Genomic DNA, 15,095 nt, shown 5'->3' on the forward strand with positions numbered 1-15,095 from the left:
ACATAGGCAAGAGGAGGGTAAATGGAGGGGCATACTAGCAGCTGGCTTATCACTTGTTGTTGTTGCTGTTAGAGGTCATCCAGTTGGTTCCAATTCATAACAACTCTATATACAACAGAAGGAAACACTGCCTGGTCCTGTGCCATCCTCATAATCATTGTTATGCTTGAACCTGTTGTTGCAGCCACTGTGTCAGTCTACCTCACTGAGGGTCTTTCTCTTTTTCGCTGACCCTCTACTAAGCATGATGTCCTTCTCCAGGGACTGATCCCTCCTGATACCATGTCCAAAGAATGTGAGACTAAGTCTCGCTATTCTTGCTTCTAAGGAACATTCTGGCTGTACTTCTTTCAAGAGAGATTTGTTCATTCTTTTGGCAGTACATGGTATATTCAATATTCCTTGCCAACACCACAATTCAAAGGTGTCAATTCTTCTCTGTCTTCCTTATGCATCATCAAAATTTCGCATGCATGTGAGGCAATTGAAAAGACCATGACTTCGGTCAAGTGCATCTTAGTCCTCAAGGTGACATCTTTGCTTTTTAACACTTTAAAGAGGTCTTTTGCAGCAGATTTGCCTAACGCAATATGTCGTTTGATTTCTTGACTGCTGCTTCCATGGGTGTTGATTGTGGATCCAAGTAAAATAAAATCCTTGACAACTTCAATCTTTTCTCCATTTAGCATGATGTTGCTTATTGGTCCAGTTGTGAGGATTTTTGTTTTCTTTATGTTGAGGCATAATCCATACTGAAGGCTATAGTCTTTGATCTTCATCAGTAAGGGCTTCAAGTTCTCTTTGCTTTCAGCAAGCAAGTTCTGTCATCTGAATAACGCAGGTTGTTAATGAATCTTCTTCCAATTCTGATGCCATGTTCTTCATATAGTCCAGCTTCTTATATTATTTGCTCAGCATACAGATTGAATAGGTATGGTGAAAGGATACCCTGACACACACCTTTCCCAACTTTAAACCACACATTATCCCCTTGTTCTGTTCAAATGACTGACTCTTGGTCTATGTACAGGTTCCTCATGAACACAATTAAGTGTTCTGGAATTCCCATTCTTCGCAATGTTATCCATAATTTGTTATGATCCACACAGTCGAATGCCTTTGCTTAGTCAGTAAAACACAGGTAAACATTTTTCTGGTTCTCTGCTTTCAGCCAGGGTCCATCTGACATCAGCAATGATATCCCTGGGTCCACGTCCTCTTCTGAATGTGGCTTGAATATCTGGCAGTTTACTGTCGATGCACTGCTGCAGCTGCTTTTGAATGATCTTCAGCAAAATTTTACTTGCATGTGATATTAATGATATTGTTGGATAATTTATGTATTCAGTTGGGTCACCTTTCTTTGGAAGAGGCATAAATATGGATCTCTTCCAGTTGGTTGGCCAGGTAGCTTATCGTCCAAAATTCTTGGCACAGACGAATGAGCACTTATAGCACTGCATCTGTTTATTGAGACATCTCAGTTGGTATTCTGTCAATTCCTGGAACCTTGTTTTTGCCATTGCCTTCAGTACAGCTTGGACTTCTTTCCTTCAGCACCATCGGTTCCTGATCACATGCTACCTCCTGAAATGGTTGAACATCAACCAGTTCTTTTTGGTATAGTGACTCTGTGTATTCCTTCCATCTTCTTTTGATGCTTCCTGCATTGTTTAATATTTAATACCACTTTAGGCAATTTTAAAAATAATCCAGTAGATAAGAGATGCCGTCTTGTGCATAGGTAGACACAGTGCTATCTGAGGGAAGTCCACAGACTTAAAGAGTGTTTAGAAGGCAGGCACTGGCAATTTATTGGTTAAAAGATTGGAGAACAGAGAAGAGTAATATTTGAATCCTTATTTCTTGCTTGGACAACTGTATGGATGACGATGCCATTCACTGAGATGGTAAGCATTAGAGTTGAGGAGTTTTGTGGCCAGGATGATAAATACAGATGTGGAAATGCTTAGTTTGACATTCCTATGCATTCCTATGCACTGTACAGGAGTCCTGGTAGCACAGTGGTTAAGCGCTTGGCTGTCTACCTAAAGACTGGTGGTTAGAATCCACCAGTTATTTCATGGGAGAAAGATGAGGCAGTCTGCTTCTGTAAAGATTGCAGCCTGGGAAAACCAATGAGGCAGTTCTACTCCGTCCTGTAGGGTAACTATGAGTCAGAATGGACTTGACAGCAGTGGGTTTGGGTTTTTTTTTTTTTTTTTTTTTTTAATGTACTGTCCAAGTCCAGATGCCTATAAAAGTGTTGCTTTTTTAAATCTGAAGCGTAAGAGAGTGATATGCCCTGGGGGTTAGCATTACAGAGCTAGTAGGGAAAATGTATAACATAAAGGTTTGTGTGTAAACGTTGTTTACATCTATAGTTTTCAAAGGAGATGATTCCTTTTTTGTTTTCTTTTCAGTTATATTTTTTAAAGTGCTTATTGCCACCAAAGTGGTTATGAATCACTGGTGTAAAATGGATAGATATCGAAAAACGAAACCCAAATTTGTCACATAATTAAAATGTGTGTGGGAGGGGCAGCAGGGGAGCGTATGAATGAGACAAAGAAAGAGTGCCCAGAAAGATGAAAGGAGAAGAATTAGGAATGAGAGATGGGCAGAGAGTTTCAAGAAAGAGAAAATAGTTACAGGATCAAATGCTGTGAAGAGGTATTTAAAAAATATATTTTGGATATATAAAGCAAAAGTCATTGGTGTGCACAAAAATATTCTGGTATTTTTTTATGTTTACTTAAGTTTTTAGGTATAATATGTCATGGTATCTGTCATTTTCAAAAAAAAGCATGGCAAAATATTAGTAACAGTTAAATTCATGTCATATCTTTTTTGAAGTTTGTTATTCTCTCGTTTTATCATGTTTGAAATTTTTTGTAATGAAAAGGTAATACAAATAGAAATTTCAAGGTTTTTAAAATTTTTTAAAAAAATATTTCTCTAGAAAAGTTTCCCTCTGGGACATCAGAGTTTAATCCAGATTTCACAGCAAAGTTCTCAAGTTAAGTTTGATTTCTATTAAAGATTTTAAATTGCCAGTTCTTGCACTTGTTCTCACTCTTACTCCAGCTCTCCAGTCTTGCCTTTTTTTTTTTCCAGCAATTATTGAGAAATAGTTACTACTGTGCTCCATACTGTGGGTCATACACAAAAATCAATTTTGGAAAGCAAAACTCCTCACTCTCCCTGATGGGAAGAAAAAAGGGCCCAAACCCTAACAGACTACATTTTATTTAAATGTCTAAAAAGACTAGAAAAATTTTCAAGAGCAAATATTTCCACCTTAACTGAAATATGACACACCCAAATACAGAAACCCCGCAGGTACAAATTTGAACAGGTTACAGTGGAGCTTCCAGACCAAGACAGCAAGAAAGAGCCTGGTGATTTACATCTGAAAAGCAGCCAATGAAAACCTTATGGATCTCAATGTTCTGATCCAGTTGTGCATGGCATTAGCCTGAGTCAGGAGCCCACTGGAAGGCAGCTAACTATAACAAGCGGTTATCTGCCCATGGGCCAGATAACTTTGTCTGTCAACCTGGTAAGGCTGTAATTTTCAAGAGTAACCAAGTCCACTTCATGACACACTTCAAAAAAACATGATGTTTTGAAATATTTGCACCTTCTAGGTTGAACAGTACCTTTTTACAGGCTCAAGCCTCAAAAAGCCTGCAAGTGCATCAGCTTGGCATAGAAATATGTAAATGATTCCCTGCTTTCAAGCATAAAGATATACACAGACACACAGAGAGACAAGGTTTTTACTTTTGCAAATAGCATTGCTTTATGGCAGGTTGCCAGAGCTCACTGAGGCATGTTATCACACTGTCAGGAGGCATTGTACTACTGAGGAAAGATACCGGTTTTAGGTATTGTATAGAGTAATTGTGGTGTAGGTATTCCAGTTGATAAAAGAGCAGAAATTTTGGCATTACATCAATAAACAGTATAATTAAGATAATAGTGAGCATGCCATCTAATCAGGTTTTTTACTGTAATACCAATGTGGGTTAACGTACATTAACACCCTCTGAATACTAATTACTATAACTTTCAAAATTTTATAATGTGCAATATATTTAACAGAATTTAACCTAGCTGGATAATCATTATTGTGCTAATAAATAAAAATAGTTATTATTCCAGACACATAATGCAGCTAGTTTCATGGGTTACTTCAAAAGTACTCTCCAGTTATAAGCTACCACTATGATTAAAGGATAGAGAATAAGTCTGATTTTTAATAATTAATGTAAACATTGCATCCCTCATCTCTAATTTAGTTTGTGTAGGCCTACTTTTATCACAAACAAAAATTTAACCAGTAAAACCCAAGGTTTTACATGGGTTAGGCACTGAAAAATTCTCCATTAAGTTGTCACCTCTATATGTGTAAGGGAGTTGATGGATGATACATTTCTTTGAAAATATTATTTCTGCAATTTCAGTTATAGTTGGCAGATTCCCACTTTAAAAATAGACTGTATTTTAGGTGTATAAAAAAATTGAGCCAATGGTACAGATAGTTCCCATACAAGTTTCCCCAACCTCTGCACAGCTTCCTCTGTTATTATTATCTTGTATTAGTAGGATATATTTGTTACAATTGATTAATTAATATTGATACATTAATATTAACTAACATCCACAGTTTACATTGGAGTTAAATCTTTGTGTCATACAGTTTTATAGATTTTGACAAATGCATAATCATGTACCCACCATTCCTGTATCATAAAGAATAACTTTACCACCATAAAAATCCCCTGTATTCTACCTATTCATTCCTTACTCCCTCTCCCAGAACACCCTGACAACCACTGATCTTTTTACTATCTGTATAAATTTGCCTGTTCTGGAATGTCCTATAGTTGGAATCATACAGTAACCTTTTCAGAATAGATTCTTTCACTTAGCAATATGCTGATTCCCACTTTTAATATTATCTCCTACTTCCATGGCCTTCCATCCTACAGACAATTAGAATTCGTGGTCCAAGTGCCTCTCCTTTTATTTATCTCTTCTCATTCTTTCATTTTCACTGTTCCTTCTTTTTCTTACTTTCAACCACCTTGGCACATATATTCTTTTTCAGCCTTCTCTAATTCTCATCTCCAGTCTTCACCTGCCAGCATTTGTCTCTCTTGGTTCAACCTTTCTTGCTACCCAACTACTCAAGTATTAGCACTCAAGTGTTGCATCGTAGTTGCTTCACTGATGTGGTGTTTCTTTCTGAATTTATTGAGGAAATCAAACGTCAGTGTGATATAGATATGGAGGGAAATCCTAAAATTTACAACATTCGACAATGTGCTCCTAACTTTTAAATAAAGATCTTTCAAACTTTAGTTTGGAACTAAAACTCAAACCAGTTCTCTAAAGCAACCATTTTGGCTAATTAAAAAAATGTATAGCATTTATCAGACTTCCAGGTAAAAATAGCATATTGAACACATACATCTATAGTTCTTCCTTCTTGAAATGTCACTAAAAAAACAGAAAAAGAATTTAAAAAAATATGAACACATAACAGTAGATAGAACAGGCATGATGATAACAGCAATAAAACTAAGGAGGGAAAATAGGTGGCTTAGTGGTAAATGGCTTAGCAGCACAAAAAAAATTAAAAAATCTAGATTATAGCACAAAAATAATATTTTTCAGAAGTAGAGATGAAGAAAAGGGCAAAAATTGGGACTTGGTTGAAAGGCTATTTAAGAAACAGTAGGATTTCTAGCTCCTCCTTCATTCTGCACATCCTACCCATAAGTCAGAGCCCCGGTGGTGCAGTGGTTAAGTGCTACAACTGCTAAGCAAAAAAGGTCAGGAGTTCGAAACCACCAGCCGCCGCTTGGAAACCCTATGGGGCAGTTCTCCTCTGCAATACATGGTGTCACCATGAGTCAGAATCAACTTGAAGGCAACATGTTTGGTTTTTTGGTTTACGCTAGCAAAAACCTGATAGCGGCAACATACAGGATATCAGGCTTGAGAAACACCAGGCACAGTTGAGGGTGGTGTTAACCTTTCAAAAATAGGGATATTAATGAAAAACATATGCATACTTGAAGGTAAGGTATGCTGCCTTCTTCATTTACAAATCTAGAATAGTAGCACTCAGGTCTTCACCATTGACAGAGCATGATAATCTCACAGTGAAAGTAATGGTTGGTATGCTTTTCAGTAAAGCACATGGTCATAAAAAATTTTAAAACCCGGGGCTAAACAAGTTTCTTAAGAAGTTTCAGAAAGAGAGAGAGGAGAAAATTATGCCACATATGCAAAGTAAAAATGGAATTTCTTCAGACTTCTCAATAGCATCTAAAAGCTAGAAGGCAAAGTGTCAATGCCTTCACAATTTTGAAAAAAAAATTATTCCAACCTAAAATTTTATACCTAGCTAAACTTTTAATCACTTGCATGAGTAGAATAAAACATTTTCATACTTCTGTGGTATCAAGAAATTTTAATTCTTACATACCTTTTTATTTTTTGAAAATTATTAGAGATTATGCTCCACCACTTGTCTGTCGGTTTGTCGCACTGTGTTGGCTTGCATGTTGCTGTGATGCTGGAAGCTATGCTACCAGTATTTCAAATACCAGCAGGGTCAACCACGGTGGACAGGTTTCAGCAGAGCTTTCAGACTAAGACAGACGAGAAAGAAGGACCTAGCAGTCTGTTTCTGAAAAGGTTGGCCAGTGAAAATCTTATGAATAGCAGTAGAACGTTGTTTGATATAATGCTGGAAGATGAGTGCTTCAGGTTGGAAGGTGCTCAAAATATGACTGGGGAACAACTGCTTCCTCAAAGTAGAGTTGACCTTAATGACATGGATGGAGGAAAGCATTCGGGACTTTCATTTGCTGATGTGGCACGACTCAAAATGAGAAAAAAAAACCTGCAAATTTTCATTAATAATAGAATGTGAAATGTACAAAATACAAATCTAGGAAAATTAGAAGTCATCAAAAAAGAAATGGAATGCTTAAAGATCGATATCCTAGGCATTAGCGAACTGAATTTGACTGATATTGGCCATTTTGTATTAGATGATCTTATGGTCTACTTTGCCCGGAATGAAAAATTGAAGAGGAATGACATTGAATTCATTTTCAAAAAGAACATTTCAAGATCTGTCCTGAAGTACAGTGCTGTCAGGCATAGGATAATATTCATATGTCTACAAAGAAGACCAGTTGATATGATTATCATTCAAGTTTACGCACCAACCACCAAGGCCAAAGGTGAAGAAATTGAAGATTTTTACCAACTTCCACAATTTGAAATTGATCAAACATGCAATCAAGATGCATAGATAATTACTGGTGATTGGAATGCAAAAGCTGGAAACAAGAAGGATGGGTAATTGGAAAATATGGCCTTGGTGATGGAAACAACGTTGGATATCATATGATAGAATTTTGTAAGACCAACAACTTTTTCTTTGCTAACACTTTTTCAACAACATCAATGGCAAGCATCTCAGTGGACCTCGCTGGTGGAATACACAGGAATCAAATCAACTACATCTGCTAAAAGAGACAATGGAGAAGCTCAATATTATCCATCAGAAAAAAGGCGAGGGGCTGACTGCAGAACAGACCATCAACTGCTCATATGCAAATAAAGATGAAGGTCAAGAAAATTAAAAGAAGTCCATGAGTGCCAAAATATTTCCTTGAGTCTATCTTACCAGAATTTAGAGACCATCTCAAGAACAGATTTGATGCTTTGAACATTAATGACTGAAGACCAGATGAATTGTGGGATGACATCAAGGACATCATACATACAGAAAGCAAAAGGTCATTAAAAAGACAGAAAAGAAAGAAAAGAACAAAATGGATGTCAGAAGAGACTCTGAAACTTGCTCTTGAACATAGAGCATCTAAAGTGAATGGAAGAACTGATGAATTAAAACAACTCAACAGAAGATTTCAGAGGGTGGCTCAAAAAGACAAAGTAAAGTATTATAATGAATGTGCAAAGATCTGGAGTTAGAAAACCAAAAGGGAAGTTCGTGCTTGGCACTTCTAAAGCTGAAAGAACTGAAGAAAAAAATTTAAGCTTCAAGTTGCAATATTGAAGGATTTTATGGGCAAAATGGAGGCCTAGTGGTGCAGTGGTTAAGAGCTTGTTTGCTAATCAAAAGGTTGGCAGTTCGAATCTACCAGCCACTCCTTAGAAACCTTATGTGGCAGTTCTACTCTGTCCTATAAGGTCGCTATGAGTCAGAATTGACTTTAAAACAACAGGTTTCATTTTCTTATGGGCAAAATATTGAATGACTCAGGAAGCATCAAAAGATGATGGAAGAAATACACAGAGTCACTGTACCGAAAAGAATTGGTCTACATTCAACCATTTCAGGAGGTAGCATATGATCAAGAACCAATGGTATTGAAGGAAGAAGTCTAAACTGCACTATAGGCACTGGCAAAAAACAAGGTTCCAGGAATTGAGGGAATATTAATTGAGATGTTTCAACAAATGGAGGCAGCACTGGAAGTGCTCACTTGTCTATGTCAAGTAATTTGGAAGACAGCTACCTGGCCAACCGACTAGAAGAGATCCATATAGGTGTCCATTCCAAAGAAAGGTGATCCAACAGAATGCAGAAATTATCGAACAATATCATTAATATCACATACAAGTTTAATTTTGCTGAAGATAATTCAAAAGCAGTTGGAGCAGTACATCGACAGGGAACTGCCAGAAATTCAAGATGGATTCCGAATAGGACACGGAACGAGGGACGTCGTTTCTGATGTCAGATGGATTTTGAATGAATGCAGAGAATAGCAGAAAGATGTTTACCTGTGTTTTACCGACTAAGCAAAGGCATTCGACTGTGTGGATTATAACAAATTATGGGTAGCATTGCTAAGAATGGAAGTTCCAGAACACTTAATTGTGCTTAACCTGTACATAGGCCAAAAGGTACTTGTTCAAACAAAGTAAGGGGATACTGCATGGTTTAAAATCAGGAAAGGCATATGTCAGGATTGTATTCTTTCACCATACTTATTCAATCTGTATGCTGAGCAAATAATCCAAGTAGCTGGACTATATGAAGAAGAACATGGCATTAGGATTGGAGGAAGGCTAGTTAATGATCTGCGATATGCAGATGACACAACCTTGCTTGCTGAATGTGAAGAGGGCTTGAAGCACTTACTGATGAAGATCAAACACCACAGCCTTCAATATGGATTACACCTCAACATAAAGAAAACAAAAATTCTCACAACTAGGCCAATAAGCAACATCATGATAAACGGAGAAAAGATTGAAGTTGTCAAGGATTTAATTTTACTTGGATCCACAATCAATGCCCATGGAAGCAGCAGTCAAGCAATCAAACGATATATTGCATTGGGCAAATCTGCTGCAAAAGCCCTCTTGTTAACAAGCAAAGATGTCACTTTGAGGACTAAGGTGTACCTGACCCAAGACATGGTATTTTCAATTGCCTAATATGCATGCAAAAGTTGGACAATGAATAAGGAAGACCGAGGAAAAATTGATGCCTTTAAATTATGATGTAGATGAAGAATATTGTATATACTGTGGACTGCCAGAAGAATGAACAAATCTGTCTTTGAAAAAGTACATCCAGAATGCTCCTTAGAAGGGAGGATGGCGAAACTTCCTCTCACTTACTTTGGACATGTTATCAGGAAGGACCAGTCCCTGGAGAAGGACATCATACTTGGTAAAGTAGAGAATCATCAAGAAAGAGGAAGACCCTCAAAGAGATGGATTGACACAGTGGCTGCAACAGTGGGCTCTACCTAGCAATGACTGGAGGATGGCACACGACCAGGCAGTGTTTTGTTCTGCTGTACCTAAGGTAGCTATGAGTCAGAACCGACCAGACGGCACCTAGCAATATAATATGTTCCACAAAAAAGAGGGAGTAAAAAGAGAAAGAAGGCATAGTCTATAGGAAATAAGATAAGACATTTAACCCACAAAAGAAGTTAAGGGTACCCCCAGGATAATGTTCAAGAGGGATTCTAGTACAGGGCTTTATACTGAGTATATAATGCTGTGTACTTCGTGAAAGCATTTTGGAGGAAGACAAAGTGAGCAGAATAGCTATTGTGACTGAATGTTTTGAGAAAGATTTATATAGTTTTAAAGAGATTGGGAATTTTAGAAGTTTTCTGTGGAGGACATAGAAAACTAAGCAAAGAAAAAATCAAGAAGATGACTAAACAAAATGTTGTGCAGAAAGAAAATGAGTTAAACTGACTGTAATTATGATGGAACTATGTCGACAGGATGAGGCAGAGTGATGAGAAGGGTGAATACGTGTTGTTGAGGAGGCAGGGGAAGGAAGTAAAGCAGAATGTCATCCTACACACAGGGAAGATAATAGGCAATACAATGCCTTTAATTGAAAAATTAATAGTAATACAAATAAATTATTTGCAGAAATTGCAGCAAAAACCAAAATCATCAACTGAAAGAGGTGAAAATGGTTTTCTTTAGGGACAGAGAAAAGAGGGTAGCGAGTAGGCAGGCTATATGTATATATATATACATATATATATATACACACACATACACACACACAAATCTTATAGTACTACACATTTTAACACACTTACGTATAAATTTGATATAAATAAAAACATAAATATATGATACATGATTAATATTTACTGGGTCATTTACTACATGCTACAGTTAAAAATATAACTCTGTGAAGAATCTAAGTTATTTTCCCTGGTTCATGCAACTTGATCAAGGAAGACCAAGAATTTGAAATCGAAACTTAGGAGTCTCAACTCAGTATTTATTTTTAAAATCACAACATATGACCTGGACTTTTCACAACCTTGAAACTAGAAAGCTATTTCTACTCCTACCATTTATGGAAGGGTTGAGAAGATTATACGCTCATGTATTAGGCTCTACTGAGATGACCGCTACTTCTACTACACAGGTTTTAAGAGGGTCATTAATTTTCAGTTAAGAACCTTGAAGATTATCCAAATCTTAAATTGGGTTTAAATTAAATTTTCAGTTCCTGCCAGGGTAATTAATTTATCTTAGCGCTAAAGCCACAAGTGGTGAAAATGTATCCTTTTAGATTTTAAGAGTAAATAACTAAACTTTTATGGAAAGCAAACTCTTCTCCTTCTATATTGAAATAGGAATACTTGAATTTTGTATCACACTACTGTACAAAGAGCTGATGCTTTCAAACTACTGCCCAAAATATATATTAAATCAACGAGTAGCTTTACTTTACTCGTTGTTGTTACTTAAAAATATTGAGAGGTGCTTGAAATGTTGTTTGCATGTTTCTATATGATTTTAGGCATATGTTAAATAGAAAGAAACATATCAAAACACAGCTAACAATGTGGATTGTTCTACAGCATTCCTGAGTCTATATGTCTTGTCTCTATATTCAAACATTTATGGCTCAACCTAAGAAGGCAATAAATATCAGTAGTTGTCAGCAATCCCTAGATCCCAGGAAAATTTGGCCCCTGGTCAGGTTTACATTTCAAAGTCTATAAACACACCATTTTGTTTCACAAATATAACAGTAACCGGATTGTCACCTTACTCATTCTTCTTGGATTTTTCTTTTGCATCCCATATCCTTGCCTGTTGAGTCAATTCCAACTAATAGCAACCTACTGGACAGAACAGAACTGCCACATAAGGTTTCTAAGGAGTGGATGGTGGATTTGAACTGCCACCCTTTTGGTTAGCAGCCTGAGCTCTTAACCATTGTGCCACCAGGGTTCCCTTTATCCTTAGCACCCAAATATTTATTTAACCTGTTAACATTTTGGGTTTATTGAATTGTGACCGTTCTCTAATCACCAAAATTATTTAACTAATATTAATAGAGAGTTTACTATGGGTCAGGCACTGGGCCAGGTACTGAGGGAACAATGACAGTTAACATAAATTGCTTGCAAAAATCAGGGAGTTATGATGGAGCACAGGATGGTCTAAGAGTCTGATGTTGTATATAATGCTGGGGTTGGATTGCAAGCAGGATGGGGAAAGCTGCAACACAGTATGAAGGACTTCATATGTCATAGTTTAGCATCAACTTCCAAATTTGAAATTTTCAATCAGGAAACTGTTGCACTTTTGTCTCATGACACCCTTATTTGTCAGAAGTGTCACAATTAATTTTATCTTTTTTTTTTTTTTTTTTTGCTTTTTAGTAACTCTGAGCAGATTTTCTTCCTACTAATAATGTCACTCACATCCTCACACCCTTTTGAGTAATAAAGAGCTCATATTTCAACTTCTTATTGAAAAATTTAATGGGAATATGTAACACATGTACAACATCAGCTGCTGTATGGTAAACTGGGATTTGCTGGATATTTCCTCATTTCTGCCCTCTTCTGATAGAAGCAAATGCCTTTATTTGTGAGACCTACAAATCTCCCCTTACTTGTAGTTATAGGAACTTCTAATCACAGCACCCCACCGTTTTAAGCACGTGAATATGTATACTGTATCTGTCTAATCATTGTATGTCATTTCTCTGGTCATAGTGATTGGGCCAGGAAAGGATAAAATTAAAGCCTGATGCATCCTGAAGACAAGGATGCTTCATCACCGTGGGGAGAGAATGAGGACAATCATAGAGAAAAGAGGAGCTGAGTGATGAAAGGGGGGTTTTGAGGGGAAGATAAACTAGAAAGAGAGAAAGACAGAGAGACTAATAATATCATCTGAAAACCACCAGGCACATTCTATATGTATGGGTGTGCACGTGCATATGTGTGTGTGTTCTAGATAATATTTATATTTTTGTTGGAGGAGAAAATTGATCATCAATGATGTAGAATTGGTCAGAAAATACTTAAAGTATTTAAGCAAGCAAATGATTTAGTTCACTTTGATAATAGTGGAGAAATGAATCAGGAAAGCTTAAACACACACACAAAAATAAATAGATGAGAAAATCATGACTGTAGCCCAGGTGACATTGATGATATTATTATTACTATTATTAGCTGTAGGAGTAATAACTATTATTTACTTAGTGCTCACAACATGTTGTATGTTAAATTTCTTTATACATTGTATCAATTAATTCTTATAACATCTCTTTAAATAAGGTATCATTATTTTTTCTCATTTACCAGATGAGGTTTAAGGAGATGAAGTAACTTGTCCGAGTTCATGCAGAGAGTAGGTAGTAAATTAAGGATTTACACTTAAGCCCAGCTGACTCTGGTACCTATGACTTGAATCAGCACTCATTTTACTTCTCAGTGGCACAAATGGTTAATCGCTGGACTACTAGCTGAAAGGTCTGTGGTTCAAATCCATCCAGAGGTGCCTCAGAAGACAGGCCTGACTATCTGCTTCCAAAAGGTCACAGCCTTGAAAGCCCTATGGAGCAATTCTACTGGGAAACACTTGGGGTCACCATAAATTGGGATTGATCCAACAGCAACTAACAACAACAATTAACTAAGGCAATAAAATTGAGATGATGGAGAAGAAAGTCAACTATATTAGATTAGATCTTATCTATAGGATTGGTCAGTGAATAAGAGGTTGAAAAATATTTGAAGTTTTAAATAAAAACATGAATATAATGCCAATAAAAAAGAGTGAATGCAGAGGAAAAGATCTGGGCAAGAAGAACTTTTCATACTGTATTATAAGTTTCTAGTACATTCTTGATGTTTCATGGATGTATAAAAAATATTTTTTATCTTGTCCTCTTTAATCAGTGTTAATTACATGATGGGACACAATATTATTGCATGAGTGTTACTAGCCTTTTCCTGTAACCTAGCGACAAGAATCCTGACTTTATTGATTTCGTTTTGTGCAATGACCTCTACCCATTAATTGGGGATCTGCGTATACAAAATTTATTTTAGGCTTTTATCATGAAGCATGCAGAAGGCAGGGGGAAATGCAAAACGTTATGATTATTAGATCTATGTAAATAAACTTATTGAAAATTTTAGTGCAAGGCAGACCAAAAGTTCTGAGGTGAAAATGAAAGGTTTTGTGAGTTCCAGCAAAATGGCGCTCTAAGCAGAAGCACCACACCGTCCCTCCACAGCAAAGATCCGAAAAACTAAGCCGAACAGAGAATACAACAATCCTGAAACCCTAAAACATCAAATGAACAGATAAAGAACTCAGCCAACCACCAAATGGAGTGAGAAAACTGACAGAGAACGGAGAGCGAGGAGAGATTCATGCAGAGGTCCCATACCAGCTAACACAGCACGGATCCGCCATCTTGGACTCCTATCGGAGACCAGGAAATGGGGTATGAGAAAGCAGCCTCACGGAGCTTCCAGAGGGGGACAAAACAACCGGTAATTGGCGAGATATGCTTTCCCGCCCCCCACCCTTCTTCACCCTGACTCGGCCTCCTCTGCTTCCCGCAGCCACAGTCTCTTGACCAGGAAATAGCAGCTGCTTGGATTCCACACACCCGAACGGGTGGCTCTCTGAGTGCCATTTGTTGGCTGCTGGTGTTGCCTTTTTTTATGCTTCTTTTTGTTTCTTCCTTGCCTCTTGCCACATCCCCCTCCTTTCGCTCGAGTACCTCACTCCGTGCACCATGTTTGCTTCTTCCTGAGGGGCTGCAGAGCGCCAGTAATTTCTGATATATGTTTTCACACTCTCTACCCTTCTTCACCCACACCCGGCCCCCTCTGCTTCCCACAGACACAGTCTCTTGTCCAGAAACACCAGCCCGCACTAGCTGGCTCTCTGAGTGCCATTTGTTGGCTACTAGTGTTGTTTTTGTTTTCTTTTTCTGCTTGTTTTAATTTCTTACTTGCTTCTCGCCACCTCCCCCTCCCTTCGCTCAAGTACCTGGCTACGTGCACCATCTTTGCTTCTTCCTGAGGGGCTGCGGAGCTCCGTTCGAGTGTGGAGCTGCTTCCCAGTTTGGGCTGTCGCGCTGGTGGGATACCAGGGCTTTTGTTCGTTTGTTTGTTTTGAATTGTTTGTTTGTTTTCTCTTCCTTTTCTTGAGTTGGGAGCCCTTTCTGGCCAGGCTGAGCTGAGTGGCAGGGAGACTCCCCTTCGGCTTCCACAGAC

Source organism: Trichechus manatus, unplaced genomic scaffold, assembly GCF_000243295.1.
Source record: "Trichechus manatus latirostris isolate Lorelei unplaced genomic scaffold, TriManLat1.0 scaffold00011, whole genome shotgun sequence".
NCBI lineage: Eukaryota > Metazoa > Chordata > Mammalia > Sirenia > Trichechidae > Trichechus > Trichechus manatus.